The sequence below is a fragment of the Lagenorhynchus albirostris genome, chromosome 13, assembly GCF_949774975.1.
Source record: "Lagenorhynchus albirostris chromosome 13, mLagAlb1.1, whole genome shotgun sequence".
Lineage (NCBI taxonomy): Eukaryota > Metazoa > Chordata > Mammalia > Artiodactyla > Delphinidae > Lagenorhynchus > Lagenorhynchus albirostris.
In genome coordinates, this window is record NC_083107.1 from 81,162,119 (window position 1) to 81,171,976 (window position 9,858).

Genomic DNA, 9,858 nt, shown 5'->3' on the forward strand with positions numbered 1-9,858 from the left:
AGTGAGCAGAAGACACAGAGTGTGAAAGTGCCTAGCAGAGCACCTGGTAGTCAGTGCACGACCATTCATTTCTAGCTAAATCTGAACAGGTGTGAAAAGATAAGAACTTCAAATCATAAGTGACAAGGGACAAAAAAGTGCTATAGTCCATAATTCCTACAACGTAAGGTGGGGGCAGGGGTCTTGGGGAGAATCAGTGAGAACTCAGGCGGTCCAAAGGGGCTGGTACCCAAAGTGGGCCAAAAAGGAAGAGTAGGATATTTTTGGCCAAAAATTGGGACTAGCATTTGGGAAAGAAACAGGAGGGTACACAGGCAAGAAAGCTCCACGAATATACACATGCTCTAGAAAAAGAAAATAAGTGCATTTGATGAGTAGTAAAGGTGGCACCACGACAGGAAAAAAACGAAAACTGAGGGTAAAAATTAGACATTGTTTTAGGAGGCAACAGCCCTGAAGCTTCAGAACTAGGGATTTATGTTGCTAAAGGTGATATTTTAAGCAGGTCAGCTGGACAGGGATGTTTGGAACAAAATTGGAGGGAAGACCCAGAGGCAGGAGGCCTGGTGGAGATAAATTAGGAGCTTGGGATTAACATACACACACTACTGTATATAAAAGAGACAAATAATAAGGACCTACTGCAGAGCACAGGGAACTCTAGTCAATATCTCATAATAACCTATGATGGAAAAGAATCTGAAAAGAATAGATATATATATAAATATGTATAACTGAATCACTTTGCTGTACACTTGAAACAACACTGTACATTAACTATACTTCAATAAAGAAATAAAAATAAAAACAGCATTTGCTCACTTCCTGTCTCTGTGTCACATTTTGGTAATTCTCACAATATTTCCAACCCTCCGCCAGCAAAAAGATTTTGACTCACCGAAGGCTCAGATGATGGTTCTCATTTTTTAGCAATAAAGTACTTTTTAATTGGGATACATACATTTTTTAAACAAAATGCTATTGCACACTTAATAGACTACAGTATAAACATAACTTTTATATGCACTAAGAAACCAAAAATTCATGTGATTCACTTTATTGCAGTGGCCTGGAACTGAACCTGAAATATCTCCAAGGTGTGCCTATAACTATTTTGGAAGATGGGGAAAGGAAAAAGATGGATACACACACGTTTGGTGGGGAGGAGGAAAGAGGTGTGAGAACCCTCAATTCTCATTCCACGGTAAGAATGAAAAGATGGTCTCGGAATAATCAAGAAAGTGCAACATCAGTTATTACTTGTAAATAAAGAGGTAAATTCCAGAAAATTAAAGAAAAGAAAGAATTAAGAGATGGTTGCCTCTACGTAGCAGGCATTGGAGTGGAAATAGGTGAGAAGGAGATCACTGTTTTTCATTTTAAAGCTTATAACATTTAACTTTTTAGACTGTATGCATTTTTACGTTTATTAAAAGCTGAAGGTTACATTTTTAAAACTTAATGAAATGCAGGCTTTATGCATATCCATTTTTATAATGGATGATGGACATCACACAGCACCTCAGTAGGAGAGCAACTGAAGATCTTGGTGAACTACAGACCTACAGCAAAGGCAGGCCACCCTGCTAAGCATCTCCACAAGCATCACTGAATTTAATCCTAGCAACAATCCTTTCTGATCATTATTTCTCTCCCTACTTGTATCCTTATTTTACAGATGAAGAAACTAAGGCTCAGGGAGGTTGGGAGACCTGTCTAATGACACACAGCTAGTGCCTGGTCTGGAATTAAAAGCCCATCTCCAAGAATCTCTTCCATGACAAGTAGTATTTAAGAAGTTTAAACTAGTAGAATTGAAAAATCTCAGACATCCTCGGTTTAAAGGTTATAAACTTGTATTACCATTACCTTCTAGTGTTTTTTTCCAGTCGCGTCAAGACATTTCCCAATTTTACAGAATGCTATGGTATTCCTCAAAACTTCTAGAGGATGGCACTGGAGGGTCGGCCTCACGACACAAAGCATGCACACACACCCAAAGTTGGACATCCTCCCAGGCTAAGTGTTCTCGCTGGTACTCTGGGAGTAATTATTATGACTGCAATTATTACACAGCAATTATTACACAGCAATTAATGCTGCAATTATTCATAGGAGAAGGTTCATAGGAGGTTCATATTCATAGGAGAGAAGGTTCATATTCATAGGAGAAGGTTCTACCTATACTCACTGAACCACATGACCGACCTTATAAAGTCCCCATTATAGTACTTACATACATAGTACAGCATTACATCCAAAGTGAACAAAAAAACAATATAAAAACCTCTGTTCATATCTATTTTGCCTAATCATTATATTATTTTTCAGTGTATGTTTTATAATGTAAATAATATACAGGATATACTGCGGTCCATGTATGCAATTTATGCATCAATAGCCAGATATATACATACATACGAGGGGCGACCCGAGTTTGAATGAAAGAATAAGAAAACCAATATTTGTTTAGTGTCTCCTTTGTACCAGCAGTTCTGTGACAAAAGTACTATTGTCTTCATTTTGCAGGTGAAGAGACTGCGTCTGGGGTTTAAAAGCATCGATTGTCTTCACATCGTTATTATTTCCTTTAGCAACAGAAACCCCAAGAACGTTTTACATAATCATCAAAATAATAGTCATCACTTACTAGGGCCACTTTGTGCAGACACCGTTCTTAGTTTACATTTATCATTTATTTCATTTTCACCATGGCCCTAAAATGCACATAGCATGGTTCTCATTTTATATATTAGGAAACTGAGGCAGGATGAGATTAAGTGACTTGTGCAAGGTCTCACATTTGGGACAATTTTAGAATGTCGAATAATGGCCCAAAGCAAGGGAATCTTTGCTTTCAATGACGTCGGTGACTTCAGAAAAGGGAGCATTTTTTAAAGTTCTTGTTTTTTGTCTTTGTTTTTTTAACGGTGTTCACTTGTCCGGCCATGCCAAAACTTTTGGTTAGAAGAGGACTGCCTTAGGTTCTTCCTTAGTGGTACTTTACCAAGAGGGGGGCTGCCATGACAAGAAAACACAGCACCAGCAAATGAAAAGCCCCATTTAAAAAGGTACATTTCTAGGGCTTCCCTGGTGGCGCAGTGGTTGGGGGTCCGCCTGCCAATGCAGGGGACGCGGGTTCGTGCCCGGGTCCGGGAAGATCCCACATGCCGCGGAGTGGCTGGGCCCATGAGCCATGGCCGCTGAGTCTGCGCGTCCGGAGCCTGTGCTCCGCAACGGAAGAGGCCACAACAGTGAGAGGCCCGCGTACGGCAAAAAAGAAAAGGTACACTTCTAGCCAGACAAAGAAAACCAAGAGCGTTCTAAAAATGCTACGTGAAGACAGGTCTCCCCGAGGGAGGAAGGCGAGCAGGCTCACTGCTGCTTCACGAGACAGGCAGAACACACAAATAATCAGCGGGCCGGCCCGCCGGGGCCTGGACAGTGTCCGCCTCCCCAACAGCCCAACTGGCCCTTTCCTGGAGATTAAAGCAGGGATTAAACCAGACTCCAGCCCTTTCAAAGAAAAACATTCTCGTTCCGGCCTCTCCTTGAAGTGACCTTTTTCCTTTTTCTTTCTTTTTTTTAAAGAATAGACTATCAAAAGTTTTGGGGAATACCCTGGCGGTCCAGTGGTTAGGACTCCGTGCTTCCACTGCAGGGGGCACAGGTTCCATCCCTGGTCGGGGAGCTAAGATCCCACAAGCCACGCAGTGTGGCAAAAAAAAAAAAAAAAAAAAAGAATATCAAAAGTTTTGCCCAAGAGACAGAAAATCCGTTTCACTTAAAAAGCTCACTGACACTCAGTGGGAACCCTGAAGAGCTCTGTGTCCAGCTAAACTCCGGGTCCACAAAGATTTTCCTGTTCCTTTCTAGCACCTTTCAGCTTTGCCTTTTATCCGTCAGGTAAGCAGGCACCTCTGCTTAAGCCCAGAGCTCGCATCTGTCAACAGTTATTGGTTCCTGGAATGGCTGGAACTGGCTTCCGAAGGATGCCGCCCAGCTCTGTGTATCCCTGGCTGCTGCGCACTGGCCACTCTGCTCATAAAAATAAAGCTACCACCTCCCCCTGCTGCTCACCCAACAGAGCCGGCTCTCCCCCTCCCCCAGAGGGATCTCTGCTAACCCGGAGAGGGATCCTCACCCACATCCCGTTTCCTCCAGACGTCCAGAGGCGCACATCGTTGGCTGGGTCCCTCTGTGTGTGGAGACTGAGGCCAGCGATGTGCTGGGGGCAAGCTCTTGGTTTCTCAGCCATGGTGTCGACTTAGATCAAAACCAGCAGGACTCTCAGAGAGGACCCTGCAGGTCCCTTTGAGTTATAAGATAATAAACCCCTCAGGAAAGTTGGACTTCACCAACTTCAAACACTTTTTCAAATGCAAAAGCGTTCATAATCTGCCTGCTGGGTAGTAAAAAGCATGTACTTTGGAATAAGGCCACCAGGGGCTTCATTTATGACTATGCTTCTTTTGAGCTGTGTGGCCTTGGGCAAGTTACCTAACCTCTCTGAACCTCCATTTCTTCACTTGTAAAATGAGTATAATACGAACCACCTCCCAGAGTTGTAATGAGGGCTAAGTGAACTAACATATATAGAGTTGTTGGCACATAGTAGATGTTAATAAACTCTAGTTTTCTCTCTTAAATTGGAATTAACTGATCCTAATTCTAATTTCTAGATGCTAACCAGAGATCTTGACTTAACTTGACTCACTGTACTCCGATAGCAATAATTAAACTGGCTTCCTTTAGGGGTACACCAATTGCAATGCGCCTATGCAAGTAGATGGCATTTCCACACGGCTTATCCCCCTTTCTCTCAAGACTTGAAGCCGCTTGACAACAGAAACTATTCTAGTCACTTCTTTATTTCCCAGAAATACTGCAGGTCCCGGATAATAACTCCTAAAAGGAGGCAGAGGGAGACGGAAAGGGAGAGGGAGACCACCTGTTCAAGGTTATAGTGAGGACGGCAAAGAAACGGAGCGTGGTCCTGTGTGAAAGCATCACACGGAGACTCAGAAGCCCCAGGTGTACCAAGTAGACGCACCTGAGGTTTTCATTTCGGACCCCAGGATGCCATCGCTGTTCCAGTTCCAGAAAGTGTATTAGCTAATGCCTCCCTGCCCCAGGTATTACCTGAACTCACCTGTTTTCCATCCCAAGCAGGGTCAGAGGGGAGCCCTTCCCGTGAGCATCGAAGTTCAAGATGTGCACTTCTGTTCTTTCCTCATGAACACTCTGCTACCCCGCGGGCCCTGTTTGTGCCTGTTCTTCCCTGCGCTCACACGGAGGCCAACGTTCATGGCTTCCACCCCCAGCGCTCTGCACACACCTCACTGGGCTCCGGGCTTCTCCCCCTAAAGCCACACAGAGTGTGTCTGCATTTCCCCCCCTCCTCGGGGGCCTGAACTGCTGGATGAAGCCGCCAAGCTCACTCATCCCCATGGAGCCCAGAACAGTTTCTTCGGAGCAGATCTGGCAAAGGATCAGCCATTGACTTGGCTCATTACCCCAGGCGGCCAGAGACCCCGCTCGCCCTCCACCCGGGCCACCCCGGGCTCCAAGAGAAGACACAGCTGGAGGCCTTCAAGGTCTCAGAACCAAGTTCATACAGCTAGGTCTGTCCTAAGCCACACATCGACAACTCCGAGCCTGTTCTCTGCTTCATGAGAAACAGTGAACCTTCCTCTTAGATTCATGGTTTTGCCCTAAAGTTAAATGCTTAAATAGTCTAATTTGGAGACATGGCAGTAATATTTCATTCCTACTTGGAGCTAAGGGTGAAAGTGAAAGACACAGAGTCCCTGACCTGGAGAAACTCACAGGTAGGGAGGAAGTGCAGGTAAACAAGGCAGTGTGACCGTTGCCTTAGCAGGGATTTAGGCAAGAGGGCAGCTCCAAAGGAAACAGAGATGGGCATGGAAGGTTCTATCTCAAGTCAATCTCAGGGTAACTCCCAGAAGAGCTGAATCTGGGGGATAAGCACAGGTTTGCCAGCTGAATATAAGAAAGGGCATTCGGGCAGGAGGTGGGCAACACACCCAGGCTTGACCCGGGGGGTGACACCCACATGTGATTGGGGAACACAGGTCCTTCCAGATGCTGGAGCATGGTAGGGGGCAGGGGGGGGCAGGTATAGGAGGGTGATGAGGGTCAGTCTAGACTAAGCCCTGTGAACACACATTCAGATTTAACCCTGTAGAGTCAGGCAAGGACTTTAAGATGGCTGGATCAGACTGTGAGAGAGATTCCCTAGGCTTCCTAAGGAGTATAGGACAATATTGCAGTGCACTGAGACTCAAGGAGGACACAAAGCCTGGCTCACGTGGAGGCTGAGGAAGAGGGGAGACTGAGCTTTGGAAAGAGGAGGAAGTCGGGGTGTCACCATCGCAATGCAGAAGGACAGGGGCCGTGGGAGGTCTGAGGCGCCCCGCGCGCCGGGTGCTCAGGACCCTCCAGCCATCCCCTGGCTTGCCATCTATCTGTTCCCTCACAAGCATCCGCTGAGCTACGTGCAAAATGGGGCTGGTACCCACTTGTCTTTGTCCTCTGTCTCCTCTCAGCCTCGCCTGGAGAGGTGACCGAGGGCAGAGAAGAAAGCGTCCATGCCCTGGAGTCAAAGCCGGAGTTCAAGTCCATGAAAGAGAAGACCCATGCACAGCCCCCGCCAGGTCTCTCTTCCCCTCCCTGCCATCTGCCTCCATTCTGAATCACATCCAAAACACACCTGTGGTCCTCAGACCCTCCCACCTGACCCTCTCCGGAGACAGCCCTCCCCCGGAATCCCTGCTGACCTCAGGGCCTCCCGGAAGGTAACCACCAATGCCCCAAATTCCAGCTCAGATCTGAGCTGCCACTAACCCCTGTTCCTTCCTTCTCCCACATCCCTACAGCAAAAGTTAAGAATCCTTCCGCCGACACACAAGTATGGTGATTTATTTCTTATGAGACCAAAGTTTCGGAAAACAGAACAAAAGCAAAGCCCTCTCAAGACTGCATTTCCAACCTCCTCCTGTACCTCCCGCGGCACGGTGGGCCCTCGCGTATGAGGAATGGCTGTGATGCTTTAGGAGACGAGGAAGAATATATGATGTGACCATAAACGTATTCAGAAGGCAGGATGGTCTCCTACAAACTCTTTGAGGTCCTCCCGGCAGGAAACAGCATTCTAATGTAGATTTCTGAGATTTTCCCCGGAGGAACTCATAAACTCCACAGGTGCTGTTTAATGACGAAAAGCTGAAAAGCCGGGCTAAGGGCTTGACTTCTATCTAATCTGCTTGTCTCTCTAACCGGGACTGTCCTGTCTCGGCCGCCAGAGCACCGTATGCCACCCAGACATCTGTCCACACAAGGTCAGATGACGCCTTCCTCTGGGACCACCCTTAAGCTCTCTGGAATGGAACGACAAAGCAAGCACGAGGTCCCCACCCCCAGTTGCAGGGAGAACTGAATGGGAGAGAAGCAGCTTCTGAATAAAGCCAGGGAAGATTTTCAGGGAAGAAGAAACTATGGAAAAACCTCTCCTGAGCCCACCAGGCAGGATCCAGAGAGTATTTCCTTAGCACATCATTTACAACTAGACTCGCTTCTGCTTGGTGTCCGCCTTGTGCAAAACGAATTAGTTCTAACCCCTTTAGATACCATTTTCAACAGCAAAATCAGGAAATGAGTTCATTAAGTGGATTCACTCGGCTTACTGAAAAGGCAAATGCTTTGCCATTATTCCGCTTGACACGGGCCAGTGCCACCTCTATCATCAGCCAGAACGCCAACGCCAACCTCTCCAACCCCCCAAAGCGGTGCTCCGCTCCCAACATCGAACACACCGTACCTTACAAGAAGCTGGTCATTTCAGGCAACCAGAAACCAACCAGCCAGAAACAGGCTGAGCCCAGCGAAGGGCGAGCGCTTGCTGAGCCCCTGCCTCCCGGGCTGTGCCTCTGATCGTGCAGGGAGCCCTTAATGCCCCCAAGAACAGTGCCAAGCGCTCGGTCAGCCTGACACCCTGGCTCCCTGGCCCCTGCCCTGGGAGGCGGCAGAGGCAGTCAAGCCAGCCAGGGGAAAGGTTTCAAAGGCAGTATCTGCTCCCGAGGCTACGACAACAACCAGGAGGGGAAAAAAAAAAAGCCAGCAGCAGACTTTCCAAGTTGAGCTCCCTCTGCCCCAGGCTCCTGCTGGGTCAGATGGCAAATGCCATGGTTTTCCATCTTCTTAGCGCTGAAGCGTTTTACTGGGTCAAAGTGCTCACCACGCAGGTACATACCAATCTGTCAGTCTAACCACCAGCAGTTAAACCGTGTCTTTTCAAACATGAAAGTTTTGTACTTGGCCTGGAACCGTGTCCTCCTGCGCAGAGAACAAAGGGTCAGGGAAGAGCACGGGCTTTGCCATGGGAATCGGGCAGCCCGCTTAGCCACGGGAGGACCGCGGGTGTGGCACTGACCCCGAGAAGCACGTGGCCCTCCAAACAACTGCCTCTGTGAATAGCAAGGAACACAACCCGGCCAGGAGAAGTCCCCTGAGAGTCACAGCGGCTAGTTCTTAAACTTATTGTATTTAAGTCATTTCTACCATGCTGGAAATCATGAAAACACCAGCTCTTGTCGGGACCTTCCTACACATTCCTGTTGCAACTAACATTTGGAAATCCGGGAATCGTGCTCAAATCCTAACTGAAAAAGGGAAGACAAGAAATCATGGGAGCCCCCTTCATTTGCACTAAATCCCTTTAACTTTGATTGTTATCTTCTTTCGACGGTCTTTTACTTGCCCACCAAGAGGACATGGGTAGGACCCAGGGAGATCCATGTCATCTGCCTTTTGTGCCAAAGCCCAAAGGACTGGATTATTCTTGTTGGTGCCCCAGTCAGCAAAGAGAGTTCTCAGCTGTTTCGAGTCCCCGTCCTCAATACCACCATGCGGTGGAAGGAAGAGCCCCATGTCTCAGACCTACTCCTCCCCAGGCTGAGCCCCATCTCCCTAGCAAGGCAAGGGGAAACCCCGCCTGCCCCCAGGCCTTCACAGACGGGCAGGGCCGCGCCCCCTGGTGGCTCTGCTTGAATGAGGCGGCAGGAGTCGAAGCAAAGCCTGGCGTGGCTTCACTCATGGCGGGGCGGTGGCAGCTCAGGTCTGAGGACGCTTGGGGACTGGAGAGGGGGTGACCCTGCATGGAGTGCCTATCACCGTCCACTGCTCAGAGCGCTGTCTGTAATGGTGGGAAACTGGACACCACAGAAATGTCCAACAGGAAAGGGAGGTTTAATGCACATGCATTATCCACATGCATGTGGCTTTGTGCATGAAGTTTGTTTTTTTGTTTTTTCTGATTGTGGGAAGAGTAGCTGACGGTTGAAATTGGAACTTTTTATCCAAAATATAATATCTGATATCCACATGCATGTGGCTTTGTGCATGAAGTTTGGTTTTTTGTTTTTTTGTTTTTTCTGATTGTGGGAATTTGTAAGAGTAGCTGACGGTTGAAATTGGAACTTTTTTTTTTAATTATTATTTATTTATTTATTTATGGCTGTGTTGGGTCATCGTTTCTGTGCGAGGGCTTTCTCTAGTTGCGGCGAGCGGGGACCACTCTTCAACGCGGTGCGCGGGCCTCTCACTATCGCGGCCTCTCTTGTTGCGGAGCACAGGCTCCAGATGCGCAGGCTCAGTAATTGTGGCTCACGGGCCTAGTTGCTCCGCGGCATGTGGGATCTTCCCGGACCAGGGCTCGAACCCACGTCCCCTGCATTGGCAGGTAGACTCTCAACCACCGCGCCACCAGGGAAGCCCTGTGCATGAAGTTTTTAAACGATATGGATATCCTTAGGGTACAGCATGCAGCAAGAAAAAGAT

The 9,858-nt window shown here is 47.7% G+C and overlaps 1 protein-coding gene across 1 annotated transcript in view; it reads right to left on the reverse strand.

Annotated features, from left to right (window-relative positions):
- GREB1 (growth regulating estrogen receptor binding 1) overlaps positions 1-7,887 on the reverse strand; it is an 82,203-nt gene extending 74,316 nt beyond the window's left edge. Inside the window, exon 1 of the mRNA XM_060168549.1 lies at positions 7,841-7,887. The gene's annotated coding sequence lies outside the window, so the exon portion shown is untranslated. The remainder of the gene's footprint in view (positions 1-7,840) is intronic.
- Between the last annotated feature and the right edge of the window lie 1,971 nt (positions 7,888-9,858).